General features: G+C 46.2%; 1 protein-coding gene and 1 pseudogene across 1 annotated transcript in view; one reads left to right on the forward strand and one right to left on the reverse strand.

Moving 5' to 3' along the window:
* The window catches only part of LOC138472609 (uncharacterized), a 336202-nt gene that overhangs the window by 79584 nt on the left and 230920 nt on the right, over positions 1-25698 (reverse strand). Inside the window, exon 4 of the mRNA XM_069610878.1 lies at positions 21773-21941. The gene's annotated coding sequence lies outside the window, so the exon portion shown is untranslated. The remainder of the gene's footprint in view (positions 1-21772; positions 21942-25698) is intronic.
* LOC138475023 (small nucleolar RNA SNORA49) lies at positions 15697-15837 on the forward strand (annotated as a pseudogene).

Below are 25698 nucleotides of genomic sequence, written 5' to 3' on the forward strand. Positions count from 1 at the left end.
TGCGGTTCCTATAGATGTGCTCAGATGCCCTGGGGGGACGTAGTGCCACATGGGTGCAGTCAATGGCACCTAGCACTTTTGGAAATTGTGCCACACCGTAGAAATCGAGGGTGGCAGCCTGCCTTTCTGCAGGTGTCCTGGGCAGGTATATGTGCCTACGGACTGATGGGCGTGCAGTGATGATGTTCAAGACCTGGTGTAGGCAGCGTGACTGCGTGGCCTGTGACACCCCACCCACTATGGCACTTGTCAGCTGAAATGATCCTGTGGCCAAGAAGTGCAGTACATTGAGGACCTTCTCCAGGGGGATGAGTGCTTGGGAGCACAGGGTGGGTGATGTGAGGTCATCCTCCCACTCACTGACCAGGTCCAGTATTATGTGTGGGGGAAACCTGTACCTCCCATACACCTGGTCATCAGGCATCCCAAAAAGGCTTGTTCTGGGAGTGAAAATTCGGGCCCTCACTATCCTCCTCCTCCTCCTTTGGTAACCCACGGCCACTGCTGCTAGGAATGGTATATTCATCCTGGCGTATGAGCTTGTTTGTGGTTTTCGCGCACTTTTATGCTGCGCGGGTCGACGTACGCCTGCTTCATGCTGGCGTACGTGTGTCAGGATTGGACCCTTTTTCGGCACGTCGTAGGCGAACGTGTGAATCTTCCCGCCCACACCAGGAATACACGTAGCACGCTCTCACAGGCACAGTCGCAGGTAAATATTCCCGCCCACCCATGTAATACATGTGACCCACTCTCACAGGCCCAATCGCGTGTGGAAGTTCACGCGCACCCCGAAGTACACGTACCCAGGAAAATCGCGTGTGAAAGTTCACGCGCACCCCCAGTAATACACGTATCCAGGCAAATCGCGTGTGGAAGTTCACGCGCACTCCGAAGTACACGTACAATCGCGTGTGGAACTTCACGCGCACTACGAAGTACACGTACCCAGGCAAATTGCACGGCTGGGGGGTGGGGGTGGTGGGAGACATGAGTGGGGGCCTGGTGGAGGCTGCCCCTGACTGCTGGGGGGTAGGGGGTGGTGGGAGACATGGGTGGGGGCCTGGTTGAGGCTGCCCCTGACTGCTGGGAGGTAGGGGGTAGTGGGAGACATGGGTGGGGGCCTGGTGGAGGCTGCCCCTGGTGGCTGGGGGGTGGGGGTGGTGGGAGACATGAGTGGGGGCCTGGTGGAGGCTGCCCCTGGTGGCTGGGGGTTGGTGGGTGATGGGAGACATGAGTGGGGGCCTTGTGGAGGCCGCCCCTGGTGGCTGGGGGGTGGGGGTGGTGGGAGACATGAGTGGGGGCCTGGTGGAGGCTGCCCCTGGTGGCTGGCGGGTGGGGGTGGTGGGAGACATGAGTGGGGGCCTGGTGGAGGCTGCCCCTGGTGGCTGGGGGGTGGGGGGTGGTGGGAGACATGAGTGGGGGCCTGGTGGAGGCTGCCCCTGGTGGCTGTGGGGTGGGGGTGGTGGGAGACATGAGTGGGGGCCTGGAGGAGGCTGCCCTTGACTGCTGGGGGATAGGGGGTGGTGGGAGACATGGGTGGGGGCCTGGTGGAGGGTGCCCCTGGTGGCTGGGGGGTGGGGGTAATAGGGGACATGAGTGGGGGCCTGGTGGAGGCTGCCCCTGGTGGCTGGGAGTGGGGGTGGTGGGAGACATGTGTGGGGGCCTGGTGGAGGGTGCCCCTGGTGGCTGGGGGGTGGGGGGTGGTGGGAGAAATGAGTGGGGGACTGGTGGAGGCTGCCCCTGACTGCTGGGGGGTGGGGGTGGTGGGAGACATGAGTGGGGGCCTGGTGGAGGGTGCCCCTGCACTGCGGAGGGGTGGGGGTAATAGGGGACATGGGTGGGGGCCTGGTGGAGGCTGCCCCTGGTGGCTGGGGGGTGGGGGGTGGTGGGAGACATGAGTGGGGGCCTGGTGGAGGCTGCCATTGACTGCTGGGGGGTGGGGGTGGTGGGAGACATGAGTGGGGGCCTGGTGGAGGGTGCCCCTGCACTGCGGGGGGTGGGGGTAATAGGGGACATGGGTGGGGGCCTGGTAGAGGCTGCCCCTGGTGGCTGGGGGGTGGGGGTGGTGGGAGACATGAGTGGGGGCCTGGTGGAGGCTGCCCCTGACTGCTGGGGGGTGGTGGGAGACACGAGTGGGGGCCTGGTGGAGGCTGCCCCTGACTGCTGGGGGGTAGGGGGTGGTGGGAGACATGGGTGGGGGCCTGGTGGAGGGTGCCCCTGACTGCTGGGGGGTAGGGGGTGGTGGGAGACGTGTGTGGGGGCCTGGTGGAGGCTGCCCCTGACTGCTGGGGGGTAGGGGGTGGTGGGAGACATGGGTGGGGGCCTGGTGGATCCTGCCCCTGCACTGCGGGGGGGTGGGGGTAATAGGGGACATGAGTGGGGGCCTGGTGGAGGCTGCCCCTGGTGGCTGGGGGGTGGGAGACATGAGTGGGGGCCTGGTGGAGGCTGCCCCTGGTGGCTGGGGGGTGGGGGTGGTGGGAGACATGAGTGGGGGCCTGGTGGAGGCTGCCCCTGGTGGCTGGGGGGTGGGGGTGGTGGGAGACATGAGTGGGGGCCTGGTGGAGGCTGCCCCTGACAGCTGGGGGGTAGGGGGTGGTGGGAGACATGGGTGGTGGCCTGGTGGAGGCTGCCCCTGACTGCTGGGGGTTAGGGGGTGGAGGGAGACATGAGTGGGGGCCTGGTGGAGGCTGCCCCTGGTGGCTGGGGGGTGGGGGTGGTGGGAGACATGAGTGGGGGCCTGGTGGAGGCTGCCCCTGGTGGCTGGGGGGTGGGGGTAATAGGGGACATGAGTGGGGGCCTGGTGGAGGCTGCCCCTGGTGGCTGGGAGTGGGGGTGGTGGGAGACATGTGTGGGGGCCTGGTGGAGGGTGCCCCTGGTGGCTGGGGGGTGGGGGGTGGTGGGAGAAATGAGTGGGGGACTGGTGGAGGCTGCCCCTGACTGCTGGGGGGTGGGGGTGGTGGGAGACATGAGTGGGGGCCTGGTGGAGGGTGCCCCTGCACTGCGGAGGGGTGGGGTTAATAGGGGACATGGGTGGGGGCCTGGTGGAGGCTGCCCCTGGTGGCTGGGGGGTGGGGGGTGGTGGGAGACATGAGTGGGGGCCTGGTGGAGGCTGCCATTGACTGCTGGGGGGTGGGGGTGGTGGGAGACATGAGTGGGGGCCTGGTGGAGGGTGCCCCTGCACTGCGGGGGGTGGGGGTAATAGGGGACATGGGTGGGGGCCTGGTAGAGGCTGCCCCTGGTGGCTGGGGGGTGGGGGTGGTGGGAGACATGAGTGGGGGCCTGGTGGAGGCTGCCCCTGACTGCTGGGGGGTGGTGGGAGACACGAGTGGGGGCCTGGTGGAGGCTGCCCCTGACTGCTGGGGGGTAGGGGGTGGTGGGAGACATGGGTGGGGGCCTGGTGGAGGGTGCCCCTGACTGCTGGGGGGTAGGGGGTGGTGGGAGACGTGTGTGGGGGCCTGGTGGAGGCTGCCCCTGACTGCTGGGGGGTAGGGGGTGGTGGGAGACATGGGTGGGGGCCTGGTGGATCCTGCCCCTGCACTGCGGGGGGGGTGGGGGTAATAGGGGACATGAGTGGGGGCCTGGTGGAGGCTGCCCCTGGTGGCTGGGGGGTGGGAGACATGAGTGGGGGCCTGGTGGAGGCTGCCCCTGGTGGCTGGGGGGTGGGGGTGGTGGGAGACATGAGTGGGGGCCTGGTGGAGGCTGCCCCTGGTGGCTGGGGGGTGGGGGTGGTGGGAGACATGGGTGGTGGCCTGGTGGAGGCTGCCCCTGACTGCTGGGGGTTAGGGGGTGGAGGGAGACATGAGTGGGGGCCTGGTGGAGGCTGCCCCTGGTGGCTGGGGGTTGGGGGTGGTGGGAGACATGTGTTGGTGATCAGTGGTGCAAGGTGACATGCGGTTTGGCTGGTGGGCATGGCCATGGTGGATGGGTTGCCTGTGGGACATGAGCAGGGGTGCAGGGTAGTACCCTGTGGTGTGGGCTGCCTGCAGGGGCCGTAGAGGGTGTAGAGGGAACTCCTGGGGGGACCCACATGGCCATATCACGTGTAGCATTCCCCCGCAACACCGAAATACACGTACCCAGCCAAATCGCGTGTGAAACTTCCCGCGCACCCCTGGAATCCACGTAACCAGCCAAATCGCGTGTGAAACTTCGCGCGCACCCCTGAAATCCACGTACCCAGCCAAATCGCGTGTTGAACTTCCCGCGCACCCCTGAAATCCACGTACCTGACCAAATCGCGTGTGGAACTTCCCGCGCACCCCTGAAATCCACGTACCCAGCCAAATCGCGTGTGGAACTTCCCACGCACCCCTGGAATCCACGTACCCAGCCAATTCGCATGTGAAACTTCCTGCGCACCCCGAAATACACGTACCCAGCCAAATCGCGTGTGGAACTTCCCGCGCACCCCTGAAATCCACGTACCCAGCCAAATCGCGTGTGGAACTTCCCGCGCACCCCTGGAATCCACGTACCCAGCCAATTCACGTGTGAAACTTCCTGCGCACCCCGAAATAGACGCACACGTTATTTTTCAGTCAGCGGGTGTCCGTGTTTGTGGGTACCCCTTTGCACGTCATTTGTCCTGGAGGGCCACAGTATAGGACATTCATCATAGCTGTATATAGGTGCTATTTGTTGGCGCACCTTTTGGCGCACATTTTTTACAGGCGCAGGGACGCTACCGCCTGCTTTCTTGTGGCGGTCGTGTTTGTGCCTGTGCGCTGGTTTGACCGTGCAATGTTTTGGCCTATTCGATTCCATGAATACGTGTTGTAGGCGAGCGTGTGGGCGTTCCACGCACTTGCACCCTGTACTTCCCCCGTGACGCCCACATTTTAGCAAGTTGTTTCCCATTCCGAGTGTTACGCCCCGTGTTCCGCCTACTTTTGTTGCGTGAGCCGCGCTATGTGCGATTTTCGCTGTGGCCTGTGCGCTTTTCGCTGTGACCTGGCGCACGCCGTTAGATGGCCTGTGCGCCAACGTGCGCCGCGCACATTTTTAGTGCACATCAGATGGTTTTTTCGCGCACGCCCTTCCATGAATCGATGTGCGCTGCTTTTCGTGTGATTTTCGCACTTGCACTGCGATTTTCGCAATTCCACTGCGATTCGCACGTTTTTGCCCACTTGCGCCGTGCTAATTATTCCATGAATCGGCCTGACAGTGGGTGGTACCCCTTTCATTCAGAGGGCTAATGCTACAACATGCACATGATGCAATAACTGCAGGCCACAGAGGTTCACAAAAAACATTGGAAATACTAAAAGATTATGCTTACTGGCCACATATGTCCCAAGATGTGGAATTATACACTAGAGGGTGTCTAGTATGCACCCAATTTAAACCTGCATCACCAATGCATAGAGCCCCATTGATGAAAAGAGGCCTAACTCTCCCATGGTCAGATTTGCAAATAGACTATGTAGGCCCTTTAAAAAGGTCGAGCAGAGGACACCCTTACATCTTAAGTGTGATATGTTTGATGTCGAAGTGGATTGAATGTATTACTGCACCAGATTGTAGTGCGCAAACAGCAGCCACATTGCTGGTGAACCATGTGTTCTCAAGGTTTGGGTTGCCACAAAGAATTGAGTCAGACAGAGGAAGTCATTTCACAAGTACTCTAATGAGTAAGGTATGGCAAATACTGGGTGTGAAAAGGAAACTACATATCGCATATCGGGCAGCCTCTTCAGGTGGAGTTGAACGGAGCAATAGGTCTGTTGTTGATATTTTAAAGAAATTCATGACAGAAGCAGGTTCCTGCCAAAGCAACAGGTGTTAGCCCCCATGAGGTCTTGACAGGTAGGAAAATGGTGTTACCACAACACCTGTTATACAGAACACATGAGCAGACACTTGTGAGTGCATCCACAGTTCATGAGTACATTGATGAACTGAGGAAGCATTTGCAACATGCATTTGCTTTTGTGCAGAGAAATCTGGAAAGGGCTGCTGACAGTGCTAAGACATACTATGATAAAAGAACATCAGTGAGAGAATAGTGTAGGGGATCAGGTGTACAAGTTTAATTTTGGAAAAAGTAAACAGAAAAATTCTAAATTTCTAGCAGCCTGGCAGGGGTCATTTCGAATTATAGATAAGATCTCTCCTGTAGTTTATAAAACTTTGAAGAATGAAGGTGAAACAGCGATAGAGCAGTTTGTCCATGTAAATCAGATCAAGCCATGCCATCCCAGACACGAGATCAGGCAGCTTGAGCATGTAGAAACAGAAAGCCCTGGGGCTACTGCCCACTGATGCACACAATACAACAGAAAGTCCCTTGAACACAAAAAGATAAAATAAATGGGTACAGTCAGGAGGTAGTGACAGAGAAGTTAAAAAGTTGATTATTGTAATGGCACATAAACACTGTATTATATGTAAATATATATAAAATGTAAATAAATAAATAAATAAAAAATATATATATATATATATATATATATATATATATATATATATATATATATATATATATATATATAATGGAAGCTTATGGGATTGGCATGCAGAATAAAAATGCATTGAATTTAAAATGTTGTTTCATGTATGCTTATTTTCTTTTTAACCTGTGTTTAATTTCAGAAAAAAAAAATGTTTTATTTTTGGCTAAAGGATGAAGTTAGTATTGTGCTATATACTTAATCTGTTTATTTTCTATTTTGGTTTAGAACATTAACTATTTATACCGGAGGTCACGGGAGACGATGGAGTCCTGGAGCCCACGTGGACGGATTCCGGGAAAGCCTCGAGGGGGGGGCGAAGACCAAGGCTGCAAAGCGATCAGCATTGAAGATGACACCAACAATATGTTTAATGATAATGATATTTGGAGGCATCTTCAAGAATTCAGAAGCACAGGTTGTCATTGAACCTGGACCAGCATCTGGTATCGCGGTGGAAGAGGCACCAAGATTCATCATGGGTGATAGAAGGATGATTTTCCAAAATATCTACATACCATTGAATCCTGAGATTTTGATTGAAAAACATTTGAACAATACCGGCATTAAAATTGAACAGACTAAAGAGTGGCTGAAAATAAGAAAAGAGGACGCTAAGCAGTCGATAAGAGATATATTGATGCAATTGGAGAAAACATTTGTGAATTCAGCAGACATTAAGAAGAGGAGAGGAAAGAGAGGCGCAGTGATGCTCGCAATATCATTGGTAATGTCTGTAGTTGGAGCCATAATAGGTACCACAATATCAACAGCCAATGCTATTTCGGTAGGAACACTGAGTACTAAAGCGCAACAACTGAGTATTGACCTAGAAATAATACAAAAAACATTGGATGGGATTAGAGGGGGACTGGATGAACAAGTAAGATGCATACATGAAACTGCAATCATTCTAAATGAACAAGCGGATGTGATGCAACGGGCAACGAAGCTAATTATTAAGCATGACAGAACTTTGAATGAAATATTGAACATAATGAGTCCTGTTGATAGACTATTAACGAATTATATGAGAGAAGTTCAAACTGCAGTTTCACAATTGATTCAAGGACATATCGCCTTGTATTTTGTTTCGCAGGATATTGTTCATCAAATGATAGAAAGACTGACCAGGAGGGAAATTGATGTAGTACAGGTAAAAATTGCATTTGAAATGGGTAATGCGATGCCATTATATGTGGACCTGGAAAGGTTGGAAATTGGATTTCTACTATGCATACCATATGTAGCTCCTGAACTTATTTATCAAACGAAGTGGGTACACAACGTAGGATTTTGGCAAGAGGACAAATTTATTAAGATTAAGACTCCAGAAGTGGTGGCATTTCAGTCATGGGAGCCTGAAGTTTATTTAATACCAAATTTGGAAACATGTGTCAAATTTAAAGAACAAAATTATATGTGTCCAGGTAAACCGATTGTTCCTGATGCCACAGATGCTATTTGTGGTTTGGAATCTGACCCAAGTATATCAGAAGGATGTGAGGTGATTATTAGCAATATGGGGAGTGAAGAACTGGCACAGGCTAAGATGGTCAGAGGTAAATGGTTGGTCAGCACCTGCTTAAAGAACATGACAGTAGGACATTTGAACCATTGAACATACGTGGTTAAACAGGTGAAATATAATGTTTTTTATTTACAGGTTCCAAACGATACCATTGTTTCAATAGGAGGGTTAACATTGTTTCATGTAACAAACGATATTTGGGAAAGCCAAGTGGAAAATATTGATTTCTTTCAAAGGGACACTTTTCCAATAGATCCGGATGTGGAGTTTTTATTGAATCACAAAGAAAAACATGTTATAAAAATGAATCTGAGAAAAAACAATATTACAGTTAGTAATCTGGGGATAATAGAAGTGGAAAGATTTAATTGGGGAACCTGGGGGAACGCTCAATAGTGGGTTTGGCTGTCCTGGTGCTAATCATGGGTGGTTGGTTGATTGTGCTATCAGTAAAAATGAAAATGTTGCTGATTTTGGTAGCTACGTCAGGAAGAGAAAGATATCCCAATACACATGCATTTTAAAAGAAGGATGAGGGGCAGACTTGTTTTTTTAAAAATTGGCTTGGATCGTAGCCAAGTTCTAAAAAAAAGGAGGGTATGTAAGGTTATTTAGCGTGTTACAACACAGAGTACAGCACTACTGCACAGGATCAATGTGTAGCATGTTTGTTTTTTTTTTAATGCAGTACCACAGCATGGGTTTGGTGCATTGCTATGAGCCAATTGTTTCAAGCTATGTGTTGCCAGTGTAACATGGACATATAAGTGAGGGCAGGTTATTCAGTCAAAAACGATTTTTACATATAAAAAGCAAATCATTTTTTTTCACAGTTAAAAGCACACATTTGTACATTCAAAATGCGCACTATTTTTCACCTGAAATGCCTATGTTGCAAGAGACACATTTGAAAATTAATAAACTAACCTCATTAACAACTAACCTGATCATAACCCACTAATAATAATGTGTTCTTCAGTGCAACATGAATGGAAAATGACAGGCTCTGAAAGTCAATATTTAAATGCACATTCAGTTTTTTTTTCTTTTTGCTCTGCTGTTCTGTCCACAGTAACTGCAGGAAGCAAAGACCTAGAATAAGCAGGAAATCAGTTTGGTTACAGTTGCAAATGTATAAGCCAAGCCATTGTGTGCAGAGGGTGGTTAGGGCATGATAGAATTTTATTGGTTAGGATCCTTTGGTAGGAGGTAACCAGAGTTTTCTTGTATAATCTTGAGGAAGGAGCTGGGGAGAGACATATTGACACAGCTCGAAGAAGGACTGGGTTGATAGCTGGGGATGCCTGATTCCTAAAGCAGATTCAACTTGGTTGCAGAGACTGGGATTTCCAGTCAACAAGTCCCAGTTTGAGTGACAGCAGATGCTTGTCCTTGCTAGGTGAACCCCTCCAGAAGGCGACCAGCCAAATAAGTTACATACTGAATAAGCCTGGTAATTATCTTGCTGAAGTGTGGGGGCTGAGTGTGCGAAAATATTCAGTCAGTGTAGGAAAGGAGATTCCAGTGCTGTACCCACATGTTTAATGTTGCAAATTGAATTCTTGTTTACCGCCACTCTCTTCTCAGTGTATCGCAAATAATGCTGTTACTGTGCTATTTCATTTATTTCTGTAAAAGAGTGAGATCGTGTTTAAATGCAACTTTTATAATACACAAAAATATCTGAAAGCAGACAGGTGGTATGTTTTATTTTCTCTTTCATTTGTGCATTTACCAATACAGTGCTGATGATGTGGGGAGATGTTTAGACAGTGCAATTGTCATTTTTAAGGTAGATTAAAATAAGATTTGGCTGCAGCTGTGTGCACAATGTCATTCAGTATGAGCAGTTATAACTAACTGTGTGTGTTATAGCATTTTGCTGAAGGTACATGAGTCAGCAAAAATAGAGACCCGGGACATAGTTCGCTACCGTATATAAGTTAGTGAAAAATACCACATGATAGCTCGCTGCCGTAGATGGCACACTGAAAATGAAAATGTGGTGTTCCTGAAATGCAAGCCTGAGGTCTCTATAGTGATTACACGAAAAATCTAAACAAAAATAAGGGGTTCTGGATATTGGGGCCACAAATAAAACAAAGGAATTATGCTCACCAAAATACCACCAACCACGCATACCAACCACGCATACCAACCACACATGTCTGTGTACTGAAATAATGCATATCCACTGTATTATTATTATACATAACCCAATCTGAATACAAGGAATGATTGTTGCTAAATTATTTTTCGGCGGTAAGAAAATACCGCCAGGCCCCAAATCTACACAAAATACCCAACATATTTAAAGGAGGGTATGTAAGGTTATTTAGCGTGTTACAACACAGAGTACAGCACTACTGCACAGGATCAATGTGTAGCATGTTTTTTTTTTAAATATGTTGGGTATTTTGTGTCTACAAAATATTGTTATTGTTTAGTGCCTAAAGGCACTAAACAATAAGAAACTGCGCCAGAGGCGTCTGACAAGAACTAAAAAGCGTGTCAGGCTGTTTTGAAAACAATTAAACATATGCAGTTTATGCAGTGACTTTTGTGATTAGTGCACGGTGTAAAAGCAACCTTCTTTTTGATACTATATTTTGTTACTGTGGTGAGCTAGGCAGGCAACCCACACTTTATTTTCATCTGCAGCCAATCGACATCTAACTAGTCGGTACAAGTGCTGAAGTCTCATTACATCTCTTCTCTGCCACATTTCCTCTAGTTCACCCAGTGGTTGACCAGCCAAAGCGGAAATACAAGCACAGCAAAGTGGTAGCTAGTGTTCTCATGTCGCTGGGTATTAGGGCAGGTAATGACAGATTTATTGGTGATCGCCCTGCCAGGAAATCCCTTGGTACCTATGACAAGCATAGCCTCGTCGATTATATCCTTTTGAATGCAGACGTTTGGAATTTGGTGTGTGATTTCAGGGTGGTAACTAGACCGGAAAGCGACCATGATCCGATTGTGGTAACTGTGACGGGCTCACTTTTTGGTACGGCCCTGGATAGTAATAGGAAGAATACAATACCAATCGAGACAAGGGGTGAAGCAAGACGCATTGTACAGTGGAAAGCATTCGATTCAGGGACCGAGATATCCGACATTTACACAAACATTCTACCCTTCCTTGCGACAATCTTTATGTGTAAACAGGAGGACGGTAAAGAAATGCCAGTCCAGCACAAAGCTTTACTCACAGCGTTAGGAGGCTGGTTTAGTAAGCCTGGGTCTGCCGCCAAAATAACAGCAATACGTAAAACCCCCTGGGATGATGGGGAACGCTGTCATGCCATATTTGTGTTAATTTATCATGCTAAGGCGGTTCGGGGGGGGCATCTCAGCGGCCTTAGCCATGGCTAGAAGAAGATATTATAAATTGTTAAAAGATAAGAAAACAGAATGTTCAGAGAGCCTATGGGATGCCCCCCTCATATCTTCTAACTCTAATGATTCAAAAGGTTTCTGGGAGTGTATTGGGGCGGGGAAATCTAGAGAGCAAAATTGGGTCTAGGATAGTGTCCCAGAAACAATGTGAACCGGCCATTTTGAAAGTTTGTACAAGGAATCAAGACCTGCCTTTAGCAAGAGTGGGAAGGAACATTTGGGGAGCACAACCCACGGAGATGAAATTCATTTATCGTTTACCCTGAATGAAGTGAGGGATGCATTAAAGTCGCAAAAAGTGGCAAAATACCCAAGGCCCGATATGGTTCCAATCAACATGTTTAATAACGAAATAGATATTTGGGGCCCATATCTTTTGAAAGTATTTAATGTGGTACAAGCAGAAGGTGTGGTGCCACCCTCTTGGACCCAGGCTTTCCTTGTACCCATATTCAAGCAGGGGGATATAGCGTCTCATGCCAACTACAGACCCATTTTCCTTCTTGATGCGGATGGCAAGATGTTCGCCAAAGTGGTCTTGGTGCATTTAGAGGCGTGGATTCTAGAGGTGGGGCCTCCAAGTCATTTGCAAGCTGGGTTTTCGGCAAAATCTGAGCACTATGGACCAATGTCTCAGGTTACATTTAATCACTGAGAAATGCGTTACATTAAGGAGCATGAGCGTATATGCCACCTTTGTCGACCTCAGGACAGCCTTCGACAGTGTTCCCCGAGCCAAACTTTGGTTGGTATTAACAGAGCTGGGGTTGCCATTATCCATCTTGAGAGCAGTCCAGCTATTTCACACTGGTAATGGTGCCACAATCAGGCATTCCCTTGATGGGAGAACAACACGCAGGGTAAACGTTGAAGTTGGTGTAAGCCACGGTTGTGTTTTGGCCCCCAGTTTATTCTGTTTATTTACAAATGGGGTAATTGATCAATTGTTGTCTGGGTTAACAGATGTCCCCACCTTGGCGGATGAGAAAATTCTAATTCTCTTATACGCTGATAATGTAGTTTTGCTCTCACTAACTCCATTGGGCCTCCGGTATCAATTAAATATATTTGAAGAGTTCTGTGAGGTTAATGGTCTGGTCATAAACATACAAAAAACAAAATCATTGGTTTTTAGTAGACATAGACTGAAGAAAATCCGTAGACTCGCAATTACTCTGAAAGATCTGCCCACTGACCATGTTTCTTGGTATGATCATTTAGGAGCTAGGGTGTAGGGTAGCTGCACTTGGGGTGATCAAACAGAGCGTGCTGCTCCTAATTTAACTAGACACTGTGGTATGATTTTCCGATTTGCGCAGGAACCTCGGGCGGGGCCAGTGAGTGTCATCATGATGGTTTACAAGGGCCAAGCTAGGCAGGCTGCATTATACGGAGCAGAGCTCTGGGGTATGAGCACCACGGGCAAACTGCAAGTTGCAGAGCAAACATTTTAAAAATTCACCACGGGGCTACCTGTGAATGCACCTAGCATCCCAATCTTTATGGATAATAGCATACACAGTATTGGATATATCTGCTGTGCTAAACCTGTGTTCCTTTGGACCCGTATCTGGGCAAATCTCAAATTTGGCAAATTTAGAGAGTTGATGAGGGATTTATTATCCCAGAGGTGGTTTGAATATTGCTTGGTTTGTGGCTATCAAGAACGAATTAACCACTACGGGGTGGAACATTTTTGGCAGAACCCTGAATCCACTCCTATCAATTAAAAAAAGAATATGAGAGTCGCATACGCCAAAAGATGGGAAAGGGACATTTTGGTAAAACGGACCCATTTGAGCAGTCTTAGCAGCTGTTTGCTTTTGAAGAGATCTCATGGTTTTGAGCAGTATTTGAATATGATGCAGCGCAAACTCATGAGAGCAGTTTATATGAAACTACAAATAGGCTCCCTCCCGCTTGCAAGTCTAGGAAATAAATGGAACCCGGGCTGCTCTTCTGACTGCCCGCATTGCCCGAATATCGTGGAAAGCGTGGCACATTTTATTTTATTTTGCCATAGATATTCGGACATAAGAAGAAAGTTTTTGAAACCCCTTTTAAAGCAGCATTGTATTAGAAGAGTTGGCGACGCACTCCAGCTGTGCATGGTGGGTGAGAACCAACTGGCCACCCACTGCATAGGGGCATTATGTGCTGCATGCATGCAGGAGAAGGCTACAGTATTCTAAATAATTCCTAACCAGTCCCAGGGCAATAATTATCCATGCGCTAAAACGCGCCTCAACCTAATGGTGCTGTGTCAGTGTTTCAAGGCTGTAACTTCGATTAAAATGTACTGTACACTGACATTGTATCTATCACAGTTTTTACCTTATATGAAACTATGACACTTTGTCTACTAGCGTTTTGTCGTATAAATGGTAGGAGATTTAGGGTATGCCCCCCCCCTCAGGAAACAAACATGACGATTTTTATTCAATCGCACTTTGTCAAATGATTTTTATTCTATCATTGTCTGGAAACAATACTGATACAAGCTATTACTGTAACCAACCTGCTGAAGCAACAAGCGCCTAGATGCCTGCGGGCTTGTCGCGCTATAAAAATGTCTAAATAAATAAATAGTTTTTTGCCAAAAAAAAAACATGCTACACATTGATCCTGTGCAGTAGTGCTGTACTCTGTGTTGTAACACGCTTAATAACCTTACAGTTACCATTTCACAACATGAACACAATGATAGTAACATAAAATCAAAGTATAGAATATTCCATTGTAATAAAATAATTCATATCATCAGCAAAGTACGTTTAACAGTGCCCAGCATTGGAGTGTTAACAATGCCAAAGTGTCCTTAACAGTGTCAATGTCAAAGGGCTTCCAACAGTGCCAACTAGCATAAATAAGATTACATACATTAATCCTGGTTTGATTCATGTAGAACAAGCATGCATTGAAAAAAAACAAAAACATACATGTGTCCTACTTGAACAATTATGGCTCAACGACATTCATTGCAACTTTAGATTTGAGCACAGCAGCATTTCTGTATGGCTGCCACATGTTAAAAAAGATTGTATACTAGTTTCGATGATTTACGGATCTAAATGCATTTTTCATCCACGTCTTCCTCAAGCAACACGAATAAGTAGTCACTCTGAGAAAAAGAACACAACTGAAGGTACGCCCCCTTGTCCTAATTATTTTTGTATATCAAACACCCAGTTTGCAGATGTCAGTCACTCAGTACTATTATTATGTATTGCACCAATGGGGAGATGACATAAACCTATCTGGATACTGGATAGTGTTCCAGAAGGCAGCTGTGTAGACATTCAGCTTAGACACCAATACACATCAGTCCTCACAGAGCTGACACATGTGTGATATTGGATTGCTGTGGCTTCAACATATGGGCCTCATTATAAGTTTGCCGGTACGGTAGTAACAGTGCTGGTAAGCTTCCGGTGCCGTTACCATCGGACAGGCAAAGTACGAGTTGTGCTCGCGGGTGCCTTTCTGCCTGCCAGGTCTGACCTGGCCGGCAGAACGGCACCAGCGAGCAAAAGTCATCGGATTCACCTGCAGCATTCATGTATGGCCCTATGGGACTCAAATGGGAATGGGGAGTAATGAATACTGCCACCCGGCAAAGGGAGCAGGTCCGCCGGGTCGGAATGGCCCCGTACGTCCCCAATTGCTGGGTGCCGGTAATTTCACGAGTTACTACCACCAAACTAGTAATGAGGACCTATGTGTTGTTATCAATCACCATGCCAAAACCAGGCATGTCTTATTATTTGAGTTTTACCTGGCACTAGAGTAATTATGGCAGATAATGTTTATAATTTAGATCATAGATGCAGAAGTTAAAATACCCCCTGCCTGCAGTGATGTTGTGTCCCAAAAGCTGCCATGGAGGCACAGATGACCATTGAACTTGCACTGTGCCACTGCAGAGTTGACACTGTTGTGTCAGTAGGCTGGTTACAGCAAGGCATCTTTGTGCACTATAATTTTGTCATGGAGAAATTTGAAAGTGGGGTCTGATTAGTGAAATCCCTTTCAGAAAAAGAATTATCTGCCACATTCGTATTCATTCGTATTAATAAAGATATTTAAACAAACTAGAGCTTTCACTCCTGTGCCGATGACATTCTGTCACAGTCCTCCCATGAGGACAATCCCTCATTGCCACTCCCACTCCTGGGGGGTACTATGGGGGAGTGGTCATTAATGGCATGTGTGCAATAGGACTATTGAGACCATGGGGGTCATTACGAGGTAGGGGGTAACCATGCCGCTATTAGCGGCATGGCTACCCCCTTACTGGGTACCGGGACCGGGTTCCCTGAATGGCGAATTACCGGGCCATTCCGACCTTGGAGGGCCCGGTATTTCCCCATTCAGGGAAGCCGACCCCAGCACATCCCCATTCCCATTAGAGCCCCGATAGGGCTCGATGGGAATGGGGAGGGTGCTAACAGTGGGCCTGTTAATAACGGCCTGTTGTTAGCACCCTGGTCTGCTCGTGGGACCCGCTAAGAACGTCTAGTCTGACCAGACGTCCTTAGCGGGTTCCCGCAAGCAGACACGTAAAGAGGCAGTAAGGGGTTGAAGGCTCCGGCACCTTTACCGGCGCCGTTAACCCCTTACCGCCTGGGTCATAATGACCCCCCATGACTCTATTGTGTTTGTCCATTGCCCTAGTTTCTAAGGATCAACCCTTCTTTGATACACCCCATCTTCAATGGTTCCTTGTATATTTTGCATGTCAAAGTGTATTTCTTATCCCTAAAAGTCTTCCCTTCCAGCAACCTACGGAGGTGCCAGGCCCTACAGGAGATGCACGCTGCCTGAGCAGGAGTCTAGATGTCCCCTGTGCAACATAATCCTGACATGGGATGTCTGTGTCTGCCTTGCCTCACTTCATGGGCAAGCATGGGTGCAGACATTTCACTCTCTTCTTCCACCAGTTTCATCTGATGGGGGAAAACCTCTATCAAATCGATCTGTTGCTCCACCATCTCTCACAGCACCACAGATTGCACTCTCTCTTCGCCAATCGCCAGGCCAGCCCCACATCTGCTGCACCCTTTCCCTTCTAACATTCTGCTTCAACTGCATTGTTGATTAAGGCTCTGGGCACCAAAAACGTGACTTCACCTGCAGCTATACTGTCCTCTCACATTTTCACATATGGCCACCTAGCCCACAATACATCCTCCACGTGTATCTTCAACCACCTATGGCAGAATGACTCCCTTCACAGCCCACACAATAGACCCTGCCCCCTCCTCCTCTGCAAGTGGGGGATGCAACCCCCTTCTCCTGTTTCAGTGACAAATCCTCCATTTTCAGGCCTGCCTCCTTCACCTCTTCCCCAATGTTGTTGCAAACACTGACTTGCCAGTCCTGCCCCCTCCACGTCCTCTGCTTAATGTGGCAGGCATCCCTCCATTAAAGAACACACACCTAATGGGTTTAGGGAAAATGTACTGGGGTGACACAAAAGAAAATAAATAACCTGTGTTTGGTCACTTTTATGGGGAAAGTAATGGTTAACAAAAATGAAAACAGATGGGATCCTAATATGCACAATTGTAAGGGGGTGGAGGGGGAGGCACTACTATCGTTTTGATTTAAAGTTTCATCTACTTCAAAAATAAGGGAGATTCCAGCTGTTGCTGTTTTGTTATAGTAAGGCTTCAGGTGCACCAGGGCGAATGTCACGGGGCCACTCGGGAATGGAGAAAAGACTAGGAAAGAGGGCATGTATTGCTACGTGCAAATCCATAGTGCACTCCAAGGGGAGTTCAATCCCAAAATCATTCAAGTTGCATGCACGTGGGTTCTAATGTAGGTCCCACTGCTTGCTGTTCAGAGTTTTGCGTATTGTTATACAGTTTTATATATAAGGATTTCAAAGTGCAGATGTTCAATAGAGTTAAGATGAATATATAACATCTAGTATATTTTACAGTTACAGCCACATGTGGCTCATGAACCTTTAAGGACACTATGATATGATAGGTTATTTATAATGTGCTTAAATACTCAGAGGGTTCTAAGCACGGACCCGGGGATCGAACCTTTGGTTCTCTGTGTTGTCTGGCTTCCAAGGCTAGCACGTTGCCCTGAGCTAACCTACCAATACAAATATTTACATAGTGCACACTGCCAAACCCACCATAACCGACGCAACACACTAACAAAAAACACAGTACACTACCACACAACCAAGGCACTGAATCCTACCCATATGGTTAAAAGTAACAAGGCCTCTGGCACAAACAACCACAAGCAAAACAACACTCAAAGACGCCAGTTCCTCCTGGTTCTGAGCCTATCCTCTCACCCTATCCCCACTAACCTCCAACCCCCTTCTCTTGCAGAGCCAAGCAAGCCCCTGGAGACTGTCCTAGGTGGTAGCGGTATACAGTATGAATCAGCATAACATAAGAGCCTGATGAAGTCTCACCTGCATAACTGACTGAATTGGATTGGGTGCTGTAATTGAGCACAGCTGATTCCCATGGTGTCCCCTGGTAACACCAAATCTAGAAAGCTTGATTTTGTTTGAGACATGTGTAAGACTGAGTGGTCATCTAAAAACTAAGGGTGCCTGGTAGGCCTTGATCTTCCAGGCTATGATTTGCTCATCAACACAAACGTGATTAAGGCCTCCCTGTCACACATCATCCAACCAATTCTGTTTAACAACTACATTCTTCAAAAATATCTATTTTATTAATGCATCAACAGTTATAAAATATACAAAACATGTGTACATAAGCAAAACAACCAGCAACTAATCTATAACGCAACATAAATCAAAATATGAACATCAATTCATAGGTCACAAGACACATATATATTAAACATTAATCCAAGGCAAACAACAAATTACATACATATATTTTAAGGTTCAAACCCCCTGGGTGGATGGTGTGTGACATGGAGGCCTTGACCACTTTTTTGTTGATGAGACTGAGTGGTCATTCAGACAGCCTTAGTATTTGCACATGCATTTAATACATTCAAAAAACAGTTGAATCTCCATTGCATAAGCAGAACCTACGAATTCATACACCATACATTTGTAATGTATTACCCGAGTTGCAGCAGTGGTTGTTCCACTGGGCATATCAGTTTCGAGTCCTGTATGGCCAAAGGAATATTGAACACCCACCAGCCGTAACTCCTTTGAATATTCATACATATTTGCCAAGTTTGCTGATATAACTTCAACCTGAGTTATATACACATAACTGGGGCAATAAAGCAATACATATGCAAAAGCACACGAAATGCGATCTACGTGGCGCACATGCATAGGGAGTTACAACAGTCATTGGAAAATTATGTTCAATCCAAAAGTTAAACTGAATTCAATATCTAAAAATATTGCATTCCCTTTTTTAAACTTATGTGTTTTGTGTTTTATGCATTGCGTCAGTATGCACACGTGCTCCAGTTTTCATTTCTAAGTGCATTATTTCATGGATATGTACTACTACGTATGTAATTTGTAGCATACATCAGCTATGCTTACGCTGCACATGGTTCTTTGTGAATAACATGGTCTGTCGTAATTTACATGGGCATGCAGTCAACCATAACGTACAAGCTTAGCAACATTTTCTGTCGAATTTTAATTGCATGCAGCAGGCCACCAAAGTGGGCCGGTCCACTGCATGCAATTTTAACCATTCACAAGGCAGAGGGGAAAAGGAAATAGTAAAGCAAAGCACACTCGCCTTTGCCCTTTCATGTTCCTCTCCGTCTTATGAAAAAGTAAACACCAACAACAAATGATGGTTTGCAGAGACTTTTACTGGAAGATTCATTCTGAAACTGCCTGATCTGCAGCAGGTGTAAAAGTGAGGAGAATTCAATGGGAACCCATTTGTTTTATGTCTGCATGAAAATGTCATACTGTAATAACATAACATGGACTGACAAGATGAAGGCGGTCATCATGGCTGCAACCTTATCTCTGCCCCATACGCCTCCTCTGCCTTGTGACTTCTCAAAAATGGGGCAGAGAGGGAAATAGACAGTGCTTAATGTGTGGGGGTGTTTGCCAGTGCTCAGCTCTGGCACTTATTTCTGAGCCCCACCAGCAGAGGCTATGCTAGGGGGGATCTGAGGGGGCTATAGCCCCTGGTCTTTTGGATGTACCCCGGATAGAAGCTTGGGTGCTACAACCAAAAGGCTAGCTAGCACTGGGTCCCGTCAATCCCGTAATTAGCCTAGCCTCGGATCTTTTCCAGACCTAGCAACTCCCCTGCCCACCAGTTACTGTCTCAGACACAGTTTGATTATGATGTGGTGTTTTGGCAACTTTATTATTTTAACTGCCAGTCACATAATAAACACCTATAGAATCAGAGAAAAAGGGAAATTATGATTGTGTTTAAAGAGACACTTAAACATGCCTCATGTCAAGACACAACAAGTATGTTATTTTATGTGTATGTATATTGGCACACTTCTACCATTGTGAGTACATCTGTCAACCACATTAAGCTTGTGGGAGTTGCAGCTTTAACCCCAAATATGTTGACAGCATGGGGGCAGTCATGGGAGCAGTGGGCAGGGAGCTGCCCATCCCGACGTGTCATGTGCGTGTTGGAAAATATTTGACCCACTGCACTTATTTATTTACAAATTAAACACTGCTAGAAGCCTAAAAGCATTTTAAACCTGGCTTTTCAGTTTCCCTTACCCGTGTTTACAATCATTAGCTAGATTATCTATTGGGAAGTTTATCCATTTTAAAACCTTAAGAAGAAAGCAATTACAATTCAAACCAATCAAAAAGTAATTAGAATTAGTGGATCAAATTGAGTATTGGGCAAAATGAGGTGCAATAAATTTCCCCCAGCATATTACTGTCTGCACCTTGATTGAAAACAAGTGTTGCGAAAGTAATATGCGTGTTTGTTGGCTGACTATCCCCAGATTCAAGCCTTCAGAAATAGTGGCATTGTACTTTACACAGTAACTTTTATTTATTTATTTAATATATTTATTGTTCATTTGTAATGCGCCTATACACAAGTGTTTCGAGGTGCAGCAAGGCAGGAGGAGGAGACGGGGGAATAGGAAGGGGGAAAATAGCAATCCTAGTAGACCATGCAACATTCAGATCATTAGTAGTGCACCATTTCTGAATAGCAGACAGGCAGTCAAGAGTGAGAGAGGGAGAAGATGAGGTAGAGGGTAGCTTGAAAGAAAGCTGCATGTCATCAGCATAACACTGAAAAATAGGAGAACAGGTGGAGATCAGATGAGCTAGCTGGGCTAGATAGATAATAAAGTGCCACAGCGAGAGGATAGAGCCCTGAGGGACACCACAGGAGTAAAGTGAGATGGTGGAGAGAAAGGGGCCAATTGAACCTGGGCAGGTCGCTCAGAGAGGAAGGAGGTCACCAGTCCAGAGCCAGGTCCATGATGTCAAGAGTGTCATAATATAATATAGCTGTTGTAATATAAACATAGCTGTAGGTATGCCAGCTCACTCACAATATGTTTCTAATTGATTTGCTTTGGCAATGCTTGTATTACTTGTTTCAAGTTCTAGTAGGAAAGAAAGGTCCTTATAGAACATATTGATATATCTCGAATATTATTATGTTTTTTAAAATGTTCTTGTCAGGGTTCAAACAGAAACGGGTGTGTTAAGGGAGCACATTGGCTAAAAGTTCCAAACACTTTGGGCCTCATTACGTCCCTGGGGGAATGGGTTTAACAGCGCTGGTAGAGCTGCCGCTGCCGTTAAACGCATTCTGCCCTATTACGAGGTCCCCTTGCGGGACCCGCTCTGGACGTCTGGTCAGACCAGACGTCCTTTGTGGGTCCCGTGAGGGGAACTGGGAGCTAAAAACTGGCCTGTTATTAACGGGCCTGTTGTTAGCTCCCTCCCCATTCCCATTGAGCCCTGTGGGTGCACAAATGGGAATGGTGATGGTCCGGGTCTGGGTTCCCTGAATGGGGAAATTCCAGGCCCTCTATAGTCAGAATGGCCCGGTATTTCCCCATTCAGGGACCACGGACCCAGACCCGAGTTTGGCGGCAGCCATGCCCTTATTAAGGGCATGGCTGCCTCCAAACTCGTAATGAAGCCCCTTGTCTTTTTCAACAAAGTTTGTAGTGTCAAACAATATAAAATGAGGAACCAACAGTATACAAACAGCTATTCTTTATTTAATCAATATCATTGATGAACAAATTAGATAATAATCGGAGGGATGGTTGTGACAATTTTATTTCCATTACATAATACTAATTTGAATATGTTTAGCACTTATTGCGAAATGCGTTTCGGTGCCCCAGTATTGTAAATGATGTGTGATATCAGTACCTAAATCAAACATAGGTTGTTGGTCATGATAAAGACATCTGATGGTTTTAATACCTTAATGCCTGCTTGGTAAGACCCTTTACTTTGCCAGAGACCCGGCGTCTTGAACTCTCAAAGGGATGTGGCATTGTTCTGGAGTAGCAGCTCCCAAAGCCGCCTTCTGATGTCTCACTTTCATGTGTTCATGGAGATTCATCAAAGAGTTTATCACACAGGCTGCTTTCTGCAAAAATCAAACATTCATGGATTGTTGCACAGGCGGAAGCAGATCGAACAAATAACAATAATGTCATTTCAAATTCTAAATTCCTCCCAGTATTAGTGCATTTACAAATAAAAGCTCCACTAACAAAGAAGTGTAATGGATCTTGTGCGGCCGGGGATCGACCAAAAAGTGAGCTATCAATTCCTTGACAGCCTGGGGTTCAAAAACAATGCACTGGATTCACTATAAAGGCCTGATCTGGTTTCAAGCAGTGCACATGGGGTAGGACTTAAGAGCAATTTCTCCTTTGGCTTGATATTTTGAAATCTAACAAACATTTTGGTCGATTTTCTGGCTTCTTTCTCAGTAATCTATGGAATGGCACAATCTTTCTTCTCCGTAAAACCAGCTGTTGTCGGCCTGTATACCAAATCTATTTATTTATTTATTTATTTATGTATTTGTATTTTTTGAGCACACAGCAGCCCTTAGGCATCGTGGCGCTTGTGAAAGAGGATGTTCAATACTTGAGATAGGAGCAGAGCTTAGTTGCATAAAGGAACATCTAACCAGTACCTACATGTCATCAGGTTTCTGAAAGTATTGTGATAGTGATTAGCACCATTTTTGTTGTGATAATATTGGTAGTATTTCTCCCCAGCAAAAGCATATCCTTGCAAGGATTGTGCGAGTTCAAACAGATACATTTGATCTGTGTCGCAAAGTTCAGCTTTGCAGCTTTGAGTGTAATTTTACCTAATTTACTATAGCTGCTGCTGGAGGTGCTCTGGGTATACAATCTTAAAATGTATAAAAAGTACAGTTTAGGGGTGGCTTTGCAAGCTACTTGTGTTGTTACTTTTCACTTGTAGAGGGCATATCTGCAATTGGCAAGGCACTGTAGTGCTTCAGCCAGTCTGTGTGTCTGCTTGCAAAGTTCTTGATGGAAAAGTGCATCAGTAGGCATGAAGGGTATACAATGGCATAGAGGTACATAAAAGGCAAGGAAGGCAAAAAGGCAGAAAGGTGCCTAGAGAGAAATAGAGGTGAGACAAGGCATACAGTGTGTCTTAAAAGCAACAGAAGGCAAACGCAGGAAACAATATGCAGTAAAAGGTAATGGAAGGCATACCAAAGCCTAAAGGTGCATAAGTGTGGAAGCCATACAATTGTGTAAAACGTGCATTGAAAGGATGAACAATGTATAAAAGGCATATCAGGTAAGGGTGAGAAAACCAATCTGAAGAGGTAAGACACGCAGAATATAACCCTCAATATGCTGTGCCGCCTGCTCTGAGTCCAGTAGAACCGCTTGCTGCCCAAAATCATGGCACAAGTCCTGCGAGAGGTTCAGCATGAGAGACAATCTTCATCCACCCACTCTGAAACACTGAACTTTATAAACACATTCACTCATCAATGATGTTCCCCGATGCTCTGCTCTATTTGCTGGCATGATAAAAGGCCTGATTCTCTATGGGTTGTACTTGGCTGCTGGAGGCAGGAACAGAGTTGAGACACTTGAAAGAGTAGATGAGCTTGTGACTTAGCCATTAAGGGAATGTTCTTGTTAGTCTTTTTTCTCATTTCATTCCGTGTTTGTGACATTCTGTTGTGCATTGTGATTATTTTGTAAGCACTTTCGGCCTCACTTCATATGGCATGGAGTGAGCAAAACCAAGGCTTAAAGCAGTTTACTCTGGCCCTCTCAACTCCTTCTCTGATCTCACCCTTCTTTCTCCTTGAGTCACTTCCTACTGACATCCCAATTGTCATGCTGGAGGACTTTAACCTTCCCAAGCCCTCTGCAGCATCCTGCCTTCAACCTAACTTCCTCCTATCTGACCACTCCTTCTACTCCCCCCACGACTAGCCTACCCAATCATGTGTGATGTCATCTATGATGTCCTCAGTGTTAGTCTTAGCAGTTAGTCTTAGCAGTGCATGGTGGTGGCGCAAATTATGGTTGCTTAGCTTACCATAACTGGCAATTTTTTTTCAGTTTTACTTGTAACCATAACGTCCCTTTAACAAAGTTTTTTCATTGAATTTCATAGGTCTTTATTAGTGCAACTTAACCATAATGTCCCTTTAAAAAAGTTTTTCATTAACTTTCATAGGATTTTATTAGTGCAACTTAACCATAACGACCCCTTAACAAAGTTTTTTAATTGAATTTCATAAGTTTTTATTATTGCAACTTTACTATTATGTCCCTTTAACAACGTTTTTTAAGTGAATTTCATGGGTTTTTACCAGTGCCTGCTACTTTCCTACAACTTACTAAACTCATAATTACCCAATATAGCAATATTTGTGTCCAATTTGTAAAGTGTCACCTTAAAACTCTGCCATTTCCCACCTTCTAGAAACCTTTTTAACACTTCTATACACTTTTTGCAACTATTTCAAATAGTTTTTGCATCCGTAGAAGACTATGAACATCTGACTTCATTGCGGACCATCCGGACAGGGCCACATGACCATACACTGGCGCTCAGCTCTGGCACTTATTTCTGAGCCCCACCAGCAGAGGCTATGCTAGGGGGGATCTGAGGGGGCTATAGCCCCTGTTCTTTTGGATGTACCCCGGATAGAAGCTTAGGTGCTACAACCAAAAGGCTAGCTAGCACTGGGTCCAGTCAATCCCGCAATTAGCCTAGCCCCTGATCTTTTCCAAACCTAGCAACTCCCCTGCCCACCAGTTACTGTCTCAGACACAGTTTGATTATGATGTGGTGTTTTGGCAACTTTATTATTTTAACTGCCAGTCACATAATAAACACCTATAGAATCAGAGAAAAAGGGAAATTATGATTGTGTTTAAAGAGACACTTAAACATGCCTCATGTCAAGACACGACGAGTATGTTATTTTATGTGTATGTATATTGGCACACTTCTACCATTGTGAGTACATCTGTCAACCACATTAAGCTTATGGGAGTTGCAGCTTTAACCCCAAATATGTTGACAGCATGGGGGCAGTCATGGGAGCAGTGGGCAGGGAGCTGCCCATCCCGACGTGTCATGTGCGTGTTGGAAAATATTTGACCCACTGCACTTATTTATTTACAAATTAAGCACTGCTAGAAGCCTAAAAGCATTTTAAACCTGGCTTTTCAGTTTCCCTTACCCGTGTTTACAATCATTAGCTAGATTATCTATTGGGAAGTTTATCCATTTTAAAACCTTAAGAAGAAAGCAATTACAATTCAAACCAATCAAAAAGTAATTAGAATTAGTGGATCAAATTGAGTATTGGGCAAAATGAGGTGCAATAAATTTCCCCCAGCATATTACTGTCTGCACCTTGATTGAAAACAAGTGTTGCGAAAGTAATATGCGTGTTTGTTGGCTGACTATCCCCAGATTCAAGCCTTCAGAAATAGTGGCATTGTACTTTACACAGTAATTTTTATTTATTTATTTAATATATTTATTGTTCATTTGTAATGCGCCTATACACAAGTGTTTCGAGGTGCAGCAAGGCAGGAGGAGGAGACGGGGGAATAGGAAGGGGGAAAATAGCAATCCTAGTAGACCATGCAACATTCAGATCATTAGTAGTGCACCATTTCTGAATAGCAGACAGGCAGTCAAGAGTGAGAGAGGGAGAAGATGAGGTAGAGGGTAGCTTGAAAGAAAGCTGCATGTCATCAGCATAACACTGAAAAATAGGAGAACAGGTGGAGATCAGATGAGCTAGCTGGGCTAGATAGATAATAACGTGCCACAGCGAGAGGATAGAGCCCTGAGGGACACCACAGGAGTAA

Source organism: Ambystoma mexicanum, chromosome 8, assembly GCF_040938575.1.
Source record: "Ambystoma mexicanum isolate Mex_15411 chromosome 8, UKY_AmexF1_1, whole genome shotgun sequence".
Lineage (NCBI taxonomy): Eukaryota > Metazoa > Chordata > Amphibia > Caudata > Ambystomatidae > Ambystoma > Ambystoma mexicanum.